Raw genomic sequence first — 20,178 nt, forward strand, 5'->3', positions numbered from 1 at the left:
GTTCAAAAGTATTTATAATTATGTTTTTGAAATTTATTGGTTTTTTTTTTTTAAATATATTTTCCTCAAGCAGCCGCAGTTCTCCTGGGAGTTATAGTACTATATAGTACCAGTTGAGAACTGCTGCTATATAGTATTGTGATGTCCATAACAACTTTGACTCCTTTTCAGCTCGAACAAAATCTATGAATTTTTTTTATAGGCTGTAACATGGAGCTACTTTGCATTGTTTTTGAGAGCTTATTAGGAATAACATGTACTAGACATAGCAAATATGTGAAATGATTTTTTTTGGAAATGATATGTTCTACGATCATGCGAGAACAGGTCTGTTGACATAAAAACCATCACAGTTTTTTTTTTAGTTTTTAAAATTGGTGCAAAGTAACCCATAGAAGCGGGTTGCTTTGTACCATGCAAAATTACCTCTCTAGATGCTAAATAGTCCCAGATCACATTACCTTATTGACAAGAATCTAATGCACCCTGTAATCTAATATGTACCTTATTTCTAGCAAAAATTATTTTTCTTTCTGAATAGTTTCATTGATTCTAATGAATAGTTTCATTGATTCTAATGAATAGTTTCATTGATTCTAATGAATAGTTTCATTGATTCTAATGAATAGTTTCATTGATTCTAATGAATAGTTTCATTGATTCTAATGAATAGTTTCATTGATTCTAATGAATAGTTTCATTGATTCTAATGAATAGTTTCATTGATTCTAATGCACATTCAGATGAACATTAAATTTTGAAGGAATAAAATGTTCTGAGATTTGAGTAAAATTGAAATAATTTTACAATAATTGCACACTATTTACACAATTTCAACACAGTAAAACATAATGTTTATGTTGATAAAGCCAATTACTAGGGCTTGGATTTCTATGCTTTTGCATGTTTTGCTATTTTTTATGTGATAGAGCATATTTTCAAAATTTTAAGGCATATTTTGCATATTTCATAATTTTCCATAAAAAGTAAATTTCCCCCCTCTATTCCAATTCTGCTTCAGAATGTTTTTTTTTTTGGTTCCCGTCTCTGACGAGAGCTCTTATTCTTAGCAACCTTATTGAAAATCATTGTAATGCAGTGAATGCTTAGAGTGTATCATTTGGGGCTGGGATTTTTATGCACTATAAACAAACTTCATTGCTGATTGGTAAGAAATATCTTGAAATTCAGGTTTTTCAACCAATTGGCAACAACATTGAATTTGGCATGAAAATATTACCTCTTCAACAACACTCATGTGTGGCTGCAAAAACATTAATCATCCAAATTGGTGAAAAATCATGGAAAAAATTGACTAAAATTGGTCCATGGGGGGAAAATTTTTAGTGTTTGTTGGAAATTTTGAGTTTTTTATCAAATAAAAAGAATTATTTAAAAAAATATATTTTTTTTAATTTTGTGCAATGCTTTTCTAAAGCTAAACACTTGCTGCATATTTTTACCTGTAGACAAGACAGGACATTAATTTTGAATTTGTGGAGGAAAAACTTACTTAAAAAGAAAATTTTAGCTTGATGAGATTACCATCACTGCATCTGATCAAGTTCGAGCAGGTCCAGATAAAACCACCTGGCCTCAATATTTTCAATTTCTTCTGAAGTTATCTTCATAGTAACTGTGTGAATAATTTTTGTATCAATTGTGAATGCTTCATTCGTGTATTGTAAAACCAAATTTTCAACATGCCTGAAGTGACGCATAGAACTTCACAAAAACTGAAGAAATTTGTTTGAGTATGGTGAGAAAGTGTTCTATACAGTATTGTTTTGCAAACTGCAATACTAAAGTTGGTGCTGAAAGGAAATCAACTGTGCTGTAACACATCAACACCCAAAAAGAAACATAAATCAGGTTTTCAATTACTAGAGGACGTGAAAAAAAGTATTTTTGTCTCTTTGTACATTAAAAATTTCCTCTGTGTTTGATACATTAACCATTAAAAAAATGAAAGCTGTTATTAATTTTCTGATACTAGTAGTGGTTAGTAAAACAATAATTTTTGTTCGTACAATAAGTAACGATTCAAAAAAGTTTATCAAATAGTTAATTTATAGTTAGTTGCATCAACATTTCTGATGACCTTAGTTTTAGCAAAATAATATGGTAATCTGAGATAGGAATAAAAAAAATTTTAGGACATATTTTTTTTTGTTTTACAGGACATATTTACAGTTTTTAAGGGCATAAATGCATTTTTTATATAATATTTTTTATAAGTTTTCTTTACAAAAATTTTAGGCCTACTAATTATATTTTTCTCTTTTTTTCACATAAAAAGAATAAAGTTTATTGACAAAATTTATCATGTTTTATGTAAAATATTTAGGTCTAATGCAGAATACATTTTTAATTATCTAGATTTGTGTGGGTATTCAGATTAAATTTTAATGAAGTTAATTTTAAAAAAAAAAATCCAAATTTTATTCATTAGTTTTTTTGTTTTGAGCATGATGTTTTAATGTAATTTATTTTTTTATTTTTTTCTATCTTTTGAACCAAATTTACAAGTTTATATCCTATTACCTATATACAACATCCATGACTGTATTCTTTGTAGCATGTGCATGCTTGCTTCAACTTTTTTCTTGATTTGATACATTGCGGGTGAATTACTAAAGCTATATATTTTTTTCACTGTCAATGCATTCACAGGCAAGCAGCTAATATAAATATGTAAGTTATTATGGATTAAACTGGTATTTCTATAATGTATTCAAACCATACGAGTAACCATGTAATATTCTTTGTTCACTTTTGCCATAAAACATATTTGTTCTATAAAGGAGAAAAATTTGAAATTTTCATCAAAAAGTGGTTCATCATAAAATTATTATACCATGTTGAATTTTTTTTCTCATATCTAATGTGAAAAATAATTTTGTGAATCTTGTATCTTTTATTACTGAAATTTGATATTTGATGGGATTTGTTGGTGGAGTTGAAATAAAATTTTATTTTGTAACAATGGGGGTGTTGTTAATATGTAAAAGACTCAAACAATACCTTCATTTGTGAAAACTGGATGCACTGAAACAAATTAGAAATTTGTGAAAAAAAAACTTGATTAAATTCTAAGAAAAAAGGGTAAAAAAAAATCTAAAAAGTAAATATTAGCTTATAAACAATAAAATATAGCCTTTTCAGATGATAATTAATATTTAAAGACTACATAATATGGCATATGTTTATCCCTTAACATTACATGCTTTTTAGCGAACACCAATCTGTTAATTTATGGAGGGGGCGGTCAGGGCATCCTTTAGTTTCGAATACATTGCATGCATACTGATATCGTCCACCCCTGTTAGAAGCACAAATGTTCATGTGCTATGTCCTTGGAAAAAGGAACGTGGGAAATGACGTTTGAATCTTTACTCTACCCCTGTCTTAAAATGTTTTGTAACACATGTTTCAATTGGTATACACATTTGCGTTTCAGGTAAAAAAAAAAAGGTATCCACAATCCCCCAGCTGATAAAAAAAAGAGAATTAGCACATTTGTGCTGTACGAATGTGCAAATTTCAGGGCACTTGGCATGGGGGAAAATGTTCTATCTCGGATATTTTTACTGATGCAAGAGCTCTCTTGTAATTCATTCATTCAGATTAATAATATAAGCTCCCAGAATATTCAGACCATTAAGTTTGAGTCTTTAGTCAGCTAAGAGTCTTACTGTGTATACTCAACACATTTAAGTGTAGGCTATTTTTTAATACATTTTCCCTTATTTTAATCTTTCATTTTACTTATAATGCTGGACCAAAAAAAAAAAAGGGATTTTCTTTGAAAGTGGAATGTTTGGTCAGAGGCATTTTGTTTGGTAAAACAATACTCTCTAAGCTAAAGCCCAGTTAGCTTCCCAACATTTCCATCTTTAGGGGTGGCATACAAGGTTTTGCACACTGGCTCCACTACCATTTTCAGGCTTCTGAGGAAAGTGGAAGCTATGATGGCACATGTGAAAAATCGACCGTCGCCGCTCACTGTTGGCAAGAAGGCCACAAATTCAAATTTTAAGAAGCGAGAGTTTTTCACAATGTCAAGTCCACAGTTGATCTAGATTTCTACGAAGGCACATATATTCGTTCCTTCAAAAATATACTAGTGAAGGATAATAAATCTACACCCCCGATCGCAACACCATGGCTTAAATTCATTTCGAGCGGGAATTACAGGAAAATTCGAATGGACCAATCGGATAGCACTATTTCGCAAAGGTCCAATCAGGCCGCTGCATTAGTATCTCACGCAGGCTCACAGCTTCATTCTGACCACGACGTTTGAAGTGAACAGACGTACTTCTTCCGCTGAGCAACCGAGCGTGAAGATTTGGTATTCAACCCAAATGGGAAACTCGGTCAGCGAAACTAGTGGTTAAATTTTTCCTCTGAAGACGGCACCCATTGGTGTTGAAATGCATTAGGACTTTTATTATTTTTTGTGTATTTCCCTTATTCGTTGGTGTCTTTTAAAGATTGGAGTTGTTGTCCACCTTTGAGCAAAGAACCGGTTTGCTTTAAGTGATGATGAAATCGTTGAAAAATAAAACAGGATGGGAAATAGTGATTGGCTATATAGATGAATATGACGTCACACGTTTGCTCAAAGTTAATGGATGAGTCAGCCTCTTTTTTCAAGAAGCTCTAGATGACTTACTCTAAACCAGCGGTTCTCAACCTTTTTTGACTCGCGGAGCCCTTTTCAGTACATAATTTCTATGGCGGAGCCTTGTTTGACTTGAGCCCTTTTTTGTACATAATTTTTATGGCAGAACCTTGTGGGCCCACCCGGGCCTCAAGAGAAGAGGGGCCTCAGCAAAATATGAGAAGTAGTTAATTTTTCGAGAATTTATCAAGGAGGGCCTCACAAAATTCACTTGGCCCGGGCCCCATGCTTCCCTTAAGACGGCCCTGTGTAGTCCTCTCTTATTTACTTATGTATCAAATTTACTGATTCATTTTATTTTCCTCGAGTCGCCACGGAGCACCAGTTGAGAACCGCTGCTCTGAACCAATGTTTCTCAAAGTATGCGTCACGGTTCCTAGGATCATCGCCAACCTTTGACACAGGCGTCGTGGCGAGCTGGAGAAATCGATTTGTATGCCTATTTAAATGCTTTGAAGTGTTATTTTATATGGGAAAATATCTGCTTAACTATTCCGGTTAGCCGCAGATGAATCATGAATTGGGCAAGGGAGCCGCGAGTGATAAAAGTTTGAAAACCACTGCTCTAAACCAATGTTTCTCAACCACCGTTCCATGACATTAATATCAGACCGCGAGTGTGAATGACTGTTTCTTTCCCCCCTCATTTTCCGTTAGTCGTGTGCTTGACCGAGCTTTCTACTAACAAAAATAAATGAAACCGGGCCGTGAGCTTCCAAAGGTTGAGAATCACTGCTGTAAGCTAAGCACTTGGCTAAAATTGTATCTACGAGCACAGAGTTTGTGCCGTTAGAAGAAGTTCACTATATTGGTGTTTCGTCATTCTGGCAGATATAAAAATTCGCCACGCAGTGTTACAATTGGTAACAAGTGAAGAAAAAATTAGCGAGTATCTTGTTGTCAACCCGTGTTTAGCAGGTTTGGGTTGGAAATGTTTGTTGAAAATTTGATCAATATCAAAGAATTTACAGCGCACCAAAGCAATAGCCATTACTCAGTACAATTGCTTTCTCGAGGTAGAGTTTAATTACCTTCAACAATGTAGAAGGCTATTTACAAACTCTTCAGATTTTTGGATTTAAATTATCAAATGGAAGGAAGTCGAGGGTTCCGAGATAGTTTGGCTGGTTATTTTATCACTTTGTACGCTGCTGCTCTTAGAAAATTCAGCATCAACAAAGAAATTAGTTACTAAAAATGACGTATTTGAATTATTTCATATTTCACAAAGGTATCAGTTGGAAAGAATATCCTGGGTGTCCTGTAAGTTTTAATACGGCCTCTATCTCATCCACCGTTTGTCGTAGAGGTATGATTTCGATTTTAAAAATGCTCTAAATGTGTTCAGAAATCGCCCTGTACCAGTTTTGAGAGCGAAAATACAGGGTGTCACAAAATAAAAAAAAATCTAAATTTTATACTGTCGCTCCGTCTTCTGACTTCCAATTAGAAAGCTGTTGCCCTGTCTCTTTTGAGCTTAACAAAAAAAAATCCCGTGTTTTTAATTGCGATACTCGCTGAGATATTTGAATTCAAAATCAGGAAAATTTGGGAAAGAACAGCATAAATGAGGGAAAGGAGCGTTGTCCGTTAGTTTATGCTGTCCAACTTTTCTCCGTTTTTTTGAATTAAATGAATATTGTTGTTTAAAACGCGTGATTTTTTTGTTGGGCTCAAAAGAGACAAGGCAACAACTTTCTAATTGGAAGTCAGAGGACGGGAGGATCGTATAGAAATTTAGATTTTTTAATTTGTGAGACACTGTATTTTCACTCTCAAAACTGGCACAGTGTGATTTTTTTTAACACATTTTGAGCATTTTTCACATTAGAACCATATCTTTACGACCGACGTATAAAAATTTATATTTTTTACTTGGTAACACACTGTTAAAAACTGTGAAAACACTGTCTCAAAACTGTGGTACAGGGTGGTTTTTGAACACATTTTGAGCATTTTTTTAAATCGAAACCATACCTCTACGACGAATAGTTGATGAGATAAAGGCCGAATTAGGACTGCGGACACCCCGTATACTGTATGATGCATGTTATAAACGAATATGAAACTGCAAGTCGAATGGAGCATGCCGGAATTATAAGTACTTATTATGAATACTAATAAGTACTTTGTGTGTCCCTTTAGCACTTGTAACTCATGGCACATAGCATGGTAATGGCTGATATAGATTTTGGATGGAAGTCTGTGTGGAGTACTCTCCCATGCAAGATTGAATACGTGTCCACAATTCGTCAGTTGTAGTCGCTTGCGATGACGTTCGAGCCCACTTTCAAGCAATTATATCTCCTACGTGTTCGATGGGTAATATGTTGTCTCGTATATAAACATATTCGAGATATATATTATAGCCGGAATTTCAATTATTTACATCTTTCACGATGCACAATTCGTTTGTCGAATTTCTGGTGTATCCGATAAGTCTTGACGGTGTTGCATTTTCTATGGGAAGCGGTGTACTTTACTCTAAAATTGTGCTTTGATATGTAAACATTAAGAAAATTTTTTTGGTTAGCTCGAAAACTTTGTGTTAAAAAATATTACAATTATTAATGTACTACTTTGTATCCTATATAAATAAAATTTTAGCAATACAAATTTAATTCTAGAAAATCGCAATTTGTCATGTTAAGATATTGTGTTGTTTACAAGAGTAAACTTTAGTTCATATTCATATTTGAAAAACGAAGAAAGAAGCTGAAAAAAATGTAATATTTTTTTCTTAACCCCAACAGCTGACAATATTAAAAAGTGGATTTCTTTCCCCTCCATTGTGTAAACATTCAACTGGAAGTTATCTCGGAAACTTATTTTTTCTGATGCAGTCGACATTTTTTGATGATGCTGTGGACGGAATCTCTTTTTTTTCCCCCTTCGACTGAGATTAATTTTCATTTTTTTTCTACCTTTTTCCAAAATCCGTAAGAAAGCGAAGAAATTAGAAAACGAGAACAAACAAGCACAAACACTACATTGAAACAACGTTTGGTGTCATTAATGAGTTTTTCCTCTCCTATTAACTTAAGCTGCTGAAGCGCGTCAGCTTAGTCACAGCTAATTAAGTTTCATTAATTAGTTTCTTTAGCAAATAATACTCCTTTTAGCTGAAGTTTCTGACAATTCTTTTCAGTTTCTGCCTCCCTTCCCTTTTCTCTTAAGCACATTGCTACTCAGTTTTGTTGTCTGTAATAAAATTTACTGACAAAGAGCAAAATTCTTGATGCGAAATCGATATGTCTTACAACAGAGATTACAGAGTTCAGAGAACTTGCATTCAATTATTTTGAAAGGAGTGTTGCAGTGAATCGGAAATGAGCGAAGATGGATTTCAGAGATAGAATTCCCGAAATATCCTAAACATGTGTGGTCTATCGTACTATATCGAATAAGGGGAACGCGATATACAGGATGAACGTCACCTAATCTGCCAAACGAAAGGGGCTGATAGACGAGCCCGAGTAGAACATAAAACACCCTACCAACCCAGGACCGTCTTAAGAGCACCATGGACCCCCGGGCCAGTGATTTTGAATCTGAGATCCTACCAATTAAAATTGCATGTCCTCTTAGAAAATTTCAGCTATATCTAATTTTTATGAGCCCCCTCTTTTCTTGAGGCCCCCGGACCGTCCCGGATAGGCCCATGCTTTAATACGTTTTCGAGTTATGGGGGATAATGGATTATGGAAGAAAAATGCGTCAAGTCTGAAAAACCCAAATTTGTGAAGTTCCTGAAAGCCCTACACGCAAAGTAAGTATATATTAGGAAAGAGCAGAAAAAAAACCAAATAAAAGGTAACACCATTTCAATCAAAATACTCTATCTGAATTTATTGGCGAGCTACAAGTGCTGGAAGATTGACGCAGTTCGAAATCGATATAACTATAATGCCTTAAATAAGATTACTATTCTCGGAAATGCAAATGCTATAGAAGTTCGTTGTTTTCACGTACAGAGCTGTATTATTGGAATTGGTAAAAGAATAATCTGGAATACTTGCGAATGAAATTATTCCTCATAATCTCTTTACACCTGAGCCAAAATTGTCTATTAAAGTTTGTTTTATTGATTTGTGTTTATTAAATGTCGAAATGCCCTTTAAAAAGAAAAAAAGTTAAATTGCTTAATTAATTAATTAATTTTGGTCATTTCAGTTAGTTATACATTGTACCTCAGGCCTTAACTTGGAAAAAGAATCATTGAAACTATTTAAACCCGTTAAAAATCAGGGTGCACATATGTGTACCTCTGGAGCGAAGATGTTATGGAAAGAAAAAAAAAATACCGTTAATCACGCAATCAATCTTGAAAATGATGGTCATATAGAACAATGTGTCTGTATCTTAACCGGAATTCTTGTTCATCAATTCATTTTTGCGCATCAGTAATTTGATGCACTAACATGAGCTAATTTACATACGAAATACGTAAAGCCATTTATAACTGTTGGACAAATATAAGATGTTCAAACCCAGGTCTATCTGGCAGGAAATGTTTAAAATCACTTTGGCTTTTAGGTGACATGGGATTTCTGTGCAATGAAAACTTTTAATCGATAATTTGATTCAAAATACTGCATATATTGCAACCAATTCGTAATGATTTCTTTTAAAAAACAAATATTTAGAACAAGTTTAAACGTGTCTCATCGCTCAAAAATGAAAATTGTTATAGATTTCCACTTAAACTCCATTGGATCACTGTTTTCTGGATTGAATATATTTTATGGACTCAAAGATTATTAATAAAGTTAGATTATATTTCGATGGTATGTATGATTCTAAAGTGAACTAAAAGTGGTTATTCTGAAACGAAAATAATACGTATTGTATTTAAGTGATAGTGATTTTTTAATATTTTTTTCATAGTCTATTCTTTCAAAAATCCATTGTTATTTTTTAAAAATTTTAATATATATTATTTTTTATACATTATAACTAACGTCTTATCCTATTTTTATCTTTTTTGTTAGTAAAAAAAATCATGTACATACTATTTTTTCTAACATTAGGGCAATAATTCCATCGTGTGAATGTGATTTTGATTAATTTAAAACAACACCAAAGAAGAAACACCAAACAACAATATGCACAACAATTTTTTATTAGTCACCATACTGAACACCAATCATTCCTGTACAATAAATTGAAAAAATCAGGAATACTGTTAAGGTCACACATAAACAGTTTGTGCTCTTTATATCTTTAAATAGTATAGGTAAGTGCCAACCATAAATAATGAAATTCAAGTGATAAGAATTTGTTCTCCATGAATGCGAGCTTCACAACATTTGAAGTGCAAGATATGTATGCATATACAGTTGTTGATATAGATCTTAAAACAAGCGATCAAAACAACAGCGAAACATCTCACATCAAGAAACTCATAGTGAATAGCAGTTTTTTTACTTTATGTGAATAAGAGATACTTTAGGTAGGGGAACATGCAGCGAATAGTATATAGAAAAAAAGAATATTTTTTGGGTTTTTTTCTAAAAAAACTACATTAATTGAAGAAAAAAAGTAAACATATTCTCAAGCAAAGGGAAATCAAAATGAGACATCAATTAACAGCAATAATAACATTAATCATTAGAAAATTGCAATCAAAACGTTAATGAGCTCGCAAAACAGTTCAATGAAATACACATTTCTGTTCATTAATTTCTATAACAATCACAAATACAATGCAATATGATCACATTTTGAGAATTTTTGCTGGTACGAATAAATTTAATAAGTATTTTGAATTAATTTTCAATTTTTACACAAGTTTTTCTATAAATTAATTTTTTCTTTCAAAACATAATAAAAATTTTATTCTTTCAATTTTACTGAACGGAATAAATATTTAAATATAAGTTATATATATACGGTTCATTTTTAGATTGAACTATTTTTAAATAAATGGCTATTGTAAATCAATTGAATCAATCATGCGTGAGTTTCAATTTATTTGTGCGTTGAGATTAACGAATGTGATGTATGAGCATGTATAGTACAAATTCAATTTTTAGAATGCATTTTTTACTCATTTACTGTTGGAACATCCATAAAAATATCAAAACAATTTCCAGATTTTATTTCTTTTAAATTTATTCGTACCAGCAGTTGCAATAACAAACGTCAGCACACGTAACAACATGCAAGACATGCGTTTTCTTTCAGACACATGCTGAAACTTGGCACATGAGATGAGAAATAATCGAAGTGAATTCGACACTTCATCATGACGTATAGTATCGAGAAAACGGAAAAAAAATCATAACCGATGTGAACAGAAAAGAAAGAAACACGCTGTTTACATATGAGTGATAGAGAATAAATTACTTTTTTTTATGATATGCCAATTCGAGATAAGCTTTGAAACACTAAATATGTTGCGTATGAATGAGATATGTTCCATTATGTATGCGTAACAGATATGATGTTGAAATAAAACAAAAAGAAACAACTGCTAGATATTCATTTTTTTTAAATCGAATTTTCGAAATGATACAGATATGTGTTCAAAACGAAGTCGAAAACATTCGCAATGGTCACTCAAACTTCAGTTTACAATAACCGATACAATACAATGAAATCAAAAACCTTAAAATAACTATCAAAAAATTGTTCTTGTATAGAGCTTCCTTACGATTTTTCAACAAATGCGGAGATCATAGAGCTCAATGACACACACATATATGTAAATTCACATCTCATTTGATGATCAGAATTCCTACAGTTAAACTTTATTTCCTGATAATCATTTTAGTTTACAAGGGGATTTAGTTTATAAGGGAGAAAGAATTCAGTTCACAAATTCTAGAATATTTTTAGTTTTTATGACAGTTGTCATGTTTTGATGTGAAAATTATTAGAAGTTTCATACAATGAAATTCATATTATTAATGAACTTTAAAAAGCCTCAAATCATCTTTAACTTTGAACAACGAAAAAATACATATGAATTACGATGAAAACAATGAAATAACTCCAGTTGTTCTTTCACCACACATACATTAAATTTGGCACAAACTCTTTAGAGAGGTTTTATCAGTGCAAGTTATTTTATCAGTGCTTTTTTTAGTCAGTGGAACGTCACATTTCACAACTGATATACACAGTATCAATACGTGAAGAAAAAATAAGAAATAACCAACCAAATACAAAAATTACTCACTGAGCAGATAACGATCTTTTTTCAATATTTAGATTATAGATAATGTTGCAGCGCAAACATTACTGATGCTTCAAATTTTAAGACACCTATCTGATTAAATTTATTGGAGTGAAACTCAAAAATTTCAATGAGTACTCGAATGAATAGCTGCTATTCGATATAATGATACACAATGATTTACTCATTTTGGTGAAAGAGGAAGACTAATTTTATTTTTTAAACATATATATGGACACCCTTCTTTTCATTCAGAAATATATTTGGCAAGAATGAAGTAGTAAGTTCTGCACAAAGCATCATAAGTAGAAGAACATCATTGAGAGGAAAACAACAAAAATATTAAAAATTTCACTGATTCATTTTTTTTCGTTCAAGTTGTTTATATTTTAAAATTAATTTTTGTCTATTGAAGAGAAGAAATACTCAATACATGACTATTTTGAAATATCTTCCGCACGTCCCGAGTCTCTTTCATATTTATGTTACTGCTGAAACAATATTGAATCTTTCTACAAATCAAAATAAAAGTCAACAATAAAAAAAATATATCAACAGAAAAAATCAACAAAAATAGGTTGAATAAAATATCTTTACAAAATTCAAACACCTTAATAGTTATAGTTTCAACGGATACTTTCGGTAGAAGTAATAAAAAAAATTAAATCCTATGCTCAAACCATTGAGATTAATTTATAATCGGCCGGTGTTTCTTGATAACAGTAACGCATTGCATTTCAATCGCGGAACAATTCTTGACGAACCATATTTACATAAAAGACAGAGCAATTTGCCCATAATCTTCCGTGAAAGAGGAAAAAAAAAACAAAAAGGTAATTTTCAAATATATTTCAAAGGTCATCATAGCAGGTAAATGTAACCGAAACTCTCCAGTAATCAGATGTTTGGTAGGAAAATTTGAATTCGACAAAATCAATCAGATAAGATGTAGTTGAATAGTCATAAGTTATATAATATCATTTTAAATTTATTTTTTATTGAACTGAAACTTTACTGTAATTTTATATCTTCCAATCAACGTATAATATTGATGTAACTTTGTGAATGACATGAGACATGCAGGGCTGGGTATTCAGAGTGCAATTTCGAAGATATGCGAAACATACTCAGCCACACAGATAAGCTCGTTTCATGTTGAGATAATCGTAACAGGAAGAACTCTAGTGATATGCCAAGAATAGCTTCAAAAAGAAGTGCTTAAATCTTGAAAGATTGTCAGGTGATGCGATACATTTAGAAATCACTGAAACATTTAACATCCACACCAATAGAATAAGGACGTACGGAGGATCGATCGTCCAGTCGGATGAAAAAACGAAGGGCAGCAAAGTGCAGATATATTTTTTTTTACATCAACGGTTAGCACGGAAATCTCAAAAACCACGTGTTTCACACAATCAAAGGACGAAAGCCACGACATTATTTATTTGAAAAAAAGAACACCTCCACGAAATACTGACTAGTATGAAGATTGACTTGAATGTCTTTAGTTAGTTTGTGTTTCAAACACTTTACGCCATTCAATACGTGCGAATACTAATTGAAAAGTACAGGTCTATTTTTTTTGAATACGCGATGCACGAACCACCACATGTCTAAGGACTAGAGCATTTATACTTCACACAAGCACAAGAGAAAACATTCATACACATTTAGATTTATAATGTAGGAAATGAAATATTACTGAACAACGAAGCGCGTGGTATCATTTGACCTCATACATATGTCGGAAATTCGTTTGCATTCGCAGAATATTTCAAAGTGATCCAGTAAGTTTTAATACTTTTATCTGAAACGAGCAATATGTACTTCACAGTGAGCCATGCGTCACCACATTCGGAGCGATCTATATTCACTGTCGCATCAACAGCTAAGTAAATGTCTTTCCAAAATATTTTTTTTATATAATACCCAATTTTTACAGCATTCTATTTCTTTTTTCTCTAAACAGTAAAAGATTCGACAATAAATGATAACAAAAAAAATTTCCTCTTTTGTTTCGATATATCGCGTCCCTCAAAACATTAAAATATATTTACACGTGTTTTTTGTAACATAACAGCCGAAGTGTGCGGTGCAAGCCGAAATATTAGACAATTTTTGAGAAACCCCGTCTACATTTCAACGTGAATAATTGAGCACAATTAGACTTGATTGCCTCGAAATTAAATTTTTAAGTAAAATTAAAGAACACAGAGAGAGAGAGATTCGCGCATACTTTTAACAGATACATATGGGTACGATTCAACAAATCGTTATTATATAGGGAGTTGAACAATCAAACAAAACATTGATTCAACCTCATGTTTCTCACAGTGGTCTAGTTCTCTAATTGATTGTATCAAATTTAAACAAATATATCGCTGTCTACTAAAAAATAGTATTCTCATCCGTAAGTTTTACAGAAATATCCATCTTTTATTTGAAATAATTCTGAAAAAACTGTAACGTAATTCATTTTAAATATGAGTTAAAACTTTTTTTTCTCGCCTCTTAAAAATAATATTATTTTAAAATGAAACAAAGATAAACAATAGAAAGAAGAATATATTTCAATAATGCTTTTTTTTTTAATGCAAGCGGAAACAATAAATAAGTCGAAGCCACATGCGGTGACCATTGATTGATTACTTAGACTGTTGGGTAAATTTATTTTAAAAAAATCGTATGGTTTTGATTCGACAGAAAAAGTTTCATTTATATCTGCGTGGCGTTCACCTATATATTTGGTCGCAAAATAAAGCCTTTAGAAACTTGAAACGAAGGCTCGGTAGTTCAGCAATTGGTCCCACCATCTACCTGTTTGTTTTATCAATGTTAAAAATTTTTCGCTATAATAATTCGTGCAATTTAATTATATAGAAAACGGTTTTCTTTTGCTTCTGAAAATACAGCTCTAACGGGGGAACGTAAAAAAAAAGCGGGCAAATTATTCATTTATAAACTCTGTATCATTTAAGATGAATCTTCGCATTTCTCATAATTTTTTGTAACGCACAATAAAATATGGTTAGACGAGAAGGATATTGAGTGATGATATATTCAAACGGAAAAATTACTTTAAAAAATGAAAAGATGGGAAACACGTCGAGGAAGAAAAGATAATAAAAGAAAAAAAAACTAACACTTGGTTTTTTTTTTTATCTAATTAGGCAAAAATTCCGATTCCGTGGCATTTCCTATTTGGCAACTTTGAAACAATCACATCATGAACATTCGCACTTTACGTTTCTCAAACTCGATCGTATAATGATGAAAGATTATTGTGAGATTAAGTCTAAAATTAAAGAGACTACATGACCGCCTATGTCTCTACGTAATACACAAAAACAGCTTCTCTTTCTCTCGATGGGTTATGGAATGTCAACTGTTTTTCATTTATCGACAACATGACAATAAAACCTAGACGTTAAATCCCCTTACAAATGATTATATAAGAAACTAATGTTTTTTGTTTTGTAGCTGTTTGTTATAGCCTATACTAATCTTAATTTCACTATCGACGGAACAAAAAAATGCTTTCTGTCTCTTTAATTTTGACCGAACCTCGTAGAAAATGTAAAATGCCGGCACAAATGTAATCATCATACACTGAGAAATACAAACGCACTCTGATACCATGTATGTAGCAACAACATGCAGCTACATTAAAATCCAATTTTAAAACAAAAATAATTGCAGCGTGCAAGAATGTCTTTGTGTCTAAGACATTATTATAACAATTAATGCTCGTATCCGAAGCAGGAAAACTGTTAATTTTGTTGCTCGATATAAATTAGGTTCATTAATGACTCGTTTTCTGTAATAACGAGATTTTGACCCGAAATCCTTGGTGAAGGAAAAAGAAGAAACGATGTTTGGAAGAGAGAAGATTTGTTTAAGTGACATGGCATAATTGTGAGAGAAGAACTCGCACATTCACTACGGGGCAATGCATCACCCGTATTTTTGGCAACAGTTTCAAGTTCGTTTCTTTTACGTCATTTTCGTTGATTTTTCTAATGTAGTACATAAATTTCAACACACTTTGACCACGTGGTAATGTTTTATTGAATTGGAAGACACTCTATCTTTTCTTTGATCATTCCATTTAGAGCTTATCCATAGAGCATCTGTCTCTTTTCCCGAGATTAATCAATGGAATTGATTTATTTCCAGCTTTCCTGCTTGCGATTACATCATTTTAATACTACGAACCATATACCAGCAGATTTTTTTTTCTAATTAATTTGTTCTGTTTGAATTCGGCTGTAAATGTTTATCTACAAAATAGCCATATCAGAACGAGTTTCGAGAATGCTGCACATAGAACCTACTTCACTTCAAGTAGAAGACAAATTTTCACGGCAAAAGCTTATATCAATAGTTCCAAAGTGCCACATACAGAAAGCGTGCCTCAGAAATTAGTGTTACACAACAAGAAATACAGAATATGGTTGTCGACCATACATTCTGTGAGAAGCTTGCATAGATAAAAAGTGATATTCGAGTTCTCTTGGAACATCGAATAAAGCTCCGACGACTTCAGAGTATCACCTCATCAACAAATTACAAAGTAGAATGAACACTTTGACAGCAATGACGCCATAACAACATTAAACAGCATAAGCATGACATCTAGCAATTTAGGGGTAAGTTCTACATGCTATTCAGAATTCTTCTATGAATGTTAAGATTGGGAATAGGGCATTGTCAATCACGTAAAACATGTCAGCTAAATAGTGACAGAAAAACGTCTGGAGTGTGTGAATGTTTTTTTTGTAATTTTTTTCTCCAATTCTCTCAATTCTGGGATCTTACATTTGTTTGGGTAGATGATGGATATGGTAAGGAGGAAAAAGGACAACGACAAACAATGTGATATGTGCAACGAGCCAGTATTGATCGTAAATACACCGTACACTGGTGCTCGACTATGCACTGTGCAACTCATGGTGGACCCTAGTATATAGCTAACAAGCATTTGCTTTCCTCTTGAAGTGCACATCTTTTCTCGAAAATACTTCCATTTTCCAACTCGTCCGAAATGCTGAAAGAAAAAATTATTGACGTTTGATAATCGATCAATATTTTTTTCAAAAAAATTCAGAGTTTCGGACGAGGGTAAAAAAACGGAGACCATCACCACAAACTACAGTTGCACAAAAGCATCCAAAAGCCCGGAAGGACAAGACAATAAATCCAGGAGCACAGCAATACTAAGGAGGCCTATCGCCCGGCTGAGCTAAATTGCCAGATGCACTTGTATAATATACAATAACAACTACATCTAGAAATAGTGCATATACAATATCTCAAAAAATGTGATATGTAGTGGAGAACTCCAGTTCTCCTTCCACCTGGCTGATTTATAGTTTCCATATTCTTTTTTTTTTTGTACTTGGACACAATTTATATCACCGTAATAAATTATTTCTTTTTTTTCCTAGTGTCAGAAAAAAATGGCGTAAGCAACTCTGATTTACGATAAATACTTAATTGTCGACAAATTTGCCTATTCGCAATAAGCAGAATAGCCTCTTATTATTATCATTTTTTTTAATCATTTCGACGTTTTAGGGAAATTGAGTCAGTCCCTCAAGCGCAACATGATGAAACATTAATAGAGTTTGAAATACGATAGGCTTTATTATGTATATATATATATTTCCCACTGAAGAGAAATCAATGCGTTCCAAAGCTTTATTTATTAAACATACGGGAGCCGTTCGACAAAAAAGCATTAGCAAAAGCATTTATTTCACTTGTGCCTTTTATTTTTAAGGGTAGAAAGGGGGGGGGGTCGTACGTAATATTATGTAGTGCTGTGTGAATAAACACAGAGAGCAGCTGGGGATTATGGGTAAAGGGGGTAACATCAAACAGAGGGTAATTTCGAGTGCTGATTATTATGTAAATGACCATTGGGGATTTTGGGTGGTATGGTAGAAAATTTTGAAGCCACAAACAATTTTTTGTAATTTGATATGTATGAACTGTAAGATCTTTTGATAATACTTTCTTACAGTATTCGGATCCCTCTTTTCCTCTCTGTATGAAACTCGATTTTTCGTTTGATAATTTTCTCTGAAAACATTTTATATATATATAATATATCTCTACAGCAAAAATAAACTTGAATTTTTCCCGACATTTTCCTCATACATATATCAAAATTAGTTCGTCCTCAGTTTTACGAGAACATTTCCCGTTGTTTTTCATTTTTTTAGAAGATCCTTAATGCATGTTTATTATGAAATATATAAGTTACTAATTAATTATATTTTCATTTCAATTGAATAAGTCACTATTAATATAAGCGTATCTTAAAAAAATTTTCTTATCAATACATGATTTTTTGAAAATTATCCATGGGTTTGATGAATAACTATTTAAAAGTTTTTAGCAATATATATGTTACTTATATTTGTTTAATAAATAGATTTATGGATAAGTAAAAATTGAAATGTCTTGGCAGACACAAAATATTATATTACCATTATTTTTCGCAATAATTATGAAATTTAATTTATTTCATATCTTATGGTGTGGATAAAGAAAATGTTATTGTAATACATGTATATTGCATGTAAAAACGTGTGTGGTATTTGTATATGTGACAGATTCGCATCCGGACCAGAAAAACATGGATAAAGTTCTCGTAAAACAACTCTCTGGTTAAGGTTTCTAAAATGAAATAAAAAAAATAAAAACAAGAACCGTGCAGATTGCAACAATTATTTTCGTATACATCTTAACGATACCTGAAGTGAATGAGATGAAAAATTGGAATATAAAGTCCATCGTATAACATATGTATATACAACGGGGCTTTTTTAGTCCTGCTGATGATGAGAAATGATTAATTCCGTTCATAAACTCTCATCGTTAATACTGCACGATTGAAAAATAAATAAACTGATATATCAGAAAACTGCTCGGCCGCTGCGTTACTTCTCATATATATATATATTTTTTGACCCGGATCCTCCAACGTACTGTATTGAAGAGGAGAATTTGAATTAATTAATTAATTATTTTCAGTTTTTTTTTTATTGTTTTATTTTTCTTTTTTTCGAAGCATCATGATACGACGCGAACTCAGCGGGAAGAGCTAAAAAGAACGCGTTTTTGCTTGACGAAAAATCGAGTAGCCGCAGCATTGGTTAAAAGTGGGTATTTAAGTTGGTTTATGGCCTGATCACAGTACTCAACGCAGTACGTTGGTCAAATACAACACAAGTACATTAATTTGTGTACCCGTTAATTTACGCGTCATCCCAGCTTTCAGTTCTGTACAAAAGAAAAAAAGAAAAAAAAAATTACACTTCTTCAGCTTGCGTTTGAATGAGTTGCCTACATTGATAAACACCTCGGTAGCAGGCACTTAGTTCCTATCAACTTGGTAAAACTCTGTTTAACAGATACAATTATTTTTTTTTTTCTGCTTTTTACAATTTACCTTAAAAACAGGCTTGATATGTTTCCGTTAGGCTTAAACAGTTTTGGTTCTTTGTATACATATATATGTATATATATATATAACCATAAATAGCAAATAAAGTTTCGATTGTCCAAAGGTATTCAAGGTCCGTTAGTTAATACAGAGAGGACTTTCTGTCAAGGAGCCTAGGGATGAATCCTTATTGCCAAAGGTCAAGGGGGAAATTGACGTCACGCTCCCAGCGTTGGCGCCGCAGGTTCAGGGCTCATGTTTTCAGGTGCTGTACGAAGGAGGGAGAAAAGGAGATCATCCAGGGTGTATATTGTGGCTCAGGACACAAGGCTACGAGAAGAGCTGTAAAAACAAAATACGGTAATTCTATTTTCACATACAATAACAACTTAAGGCTTATTAATAATTTTATTGAAAAATATCCAAACGTAAAACTTGAGGTGGCTGAAAGATGTTAAAAAAAATATCGATGACAAATATAACAATAATACAGCAGCAACCCTATGTAAAAGCATAATCTTGAAAATAATTAATAATATATAATACACTGCCCATAAAAAAGAAAAGATTATGGTTGTCTTATCTAAGTATGCATCACTTCTCGATCTATCCCACTATGTCTGCCATACTTCTTTAATAGGTAAGCTATTCCATTTATTAACAACCATACTAGGAAAAACTCCCTGTGACATCACAACCTTGATTTGTCGCTTACTAACAATACTGGTGTAATTGTCGAAGCAGTGGATTGATGGTATATAAATAACTCATGGTCCATGCTATCCATCCCGTTGAAAATTTTAAATACTTTGATCATACCTTCCCCGACATCTTCATGTTCTACCAATGTAAACA

At 32.4% G+C, this 20,178-nt stretch overlaps 1 protein-coding gene across 3 annotated transcripts in view; it reads right to left on the reverse strand.

Moving 5' to 3' along the window:
* Positions 1 to 9,793: 9,793 nt before the first annotated feature.
* The window catches only part of LOC149079953 (poly(rC)-binding protein 3-like), a 423,390-nt gene continuing 413,005 nt past the window's right edge, over positions 9,794 to 20,178 (reverse strand). For all 3 annotated transcript variants that reach the window (XM_089238858.1, XM_089238857.1, XM_089238859.1), the window contains one exon: positions 9,794 to 19,665. The gene's annotated coding sequence lies outside the window, so the exon portion shown is untranslated. The remainder of the gene's footprint in view (positions 19,666 to 20,178) is intronic.

The sequence above is a fragment of the Pholcus phalangioides genome, unplaced genomic scaffold, assembly GCF_987345545.1.
Source record: "Pholcus phalangioides strain wild (caught in Gottingen) unplaced genomic scaffold, Ppha-v1.0 ptg000011l_1, whole genome shotgun sequence".
Lineage (NCBI taxonomy): Eukaryota > Metazoa > Arthropoda > Arachnida > Araneae > Pholcidae > Pholcus > Pholcus phalangioides.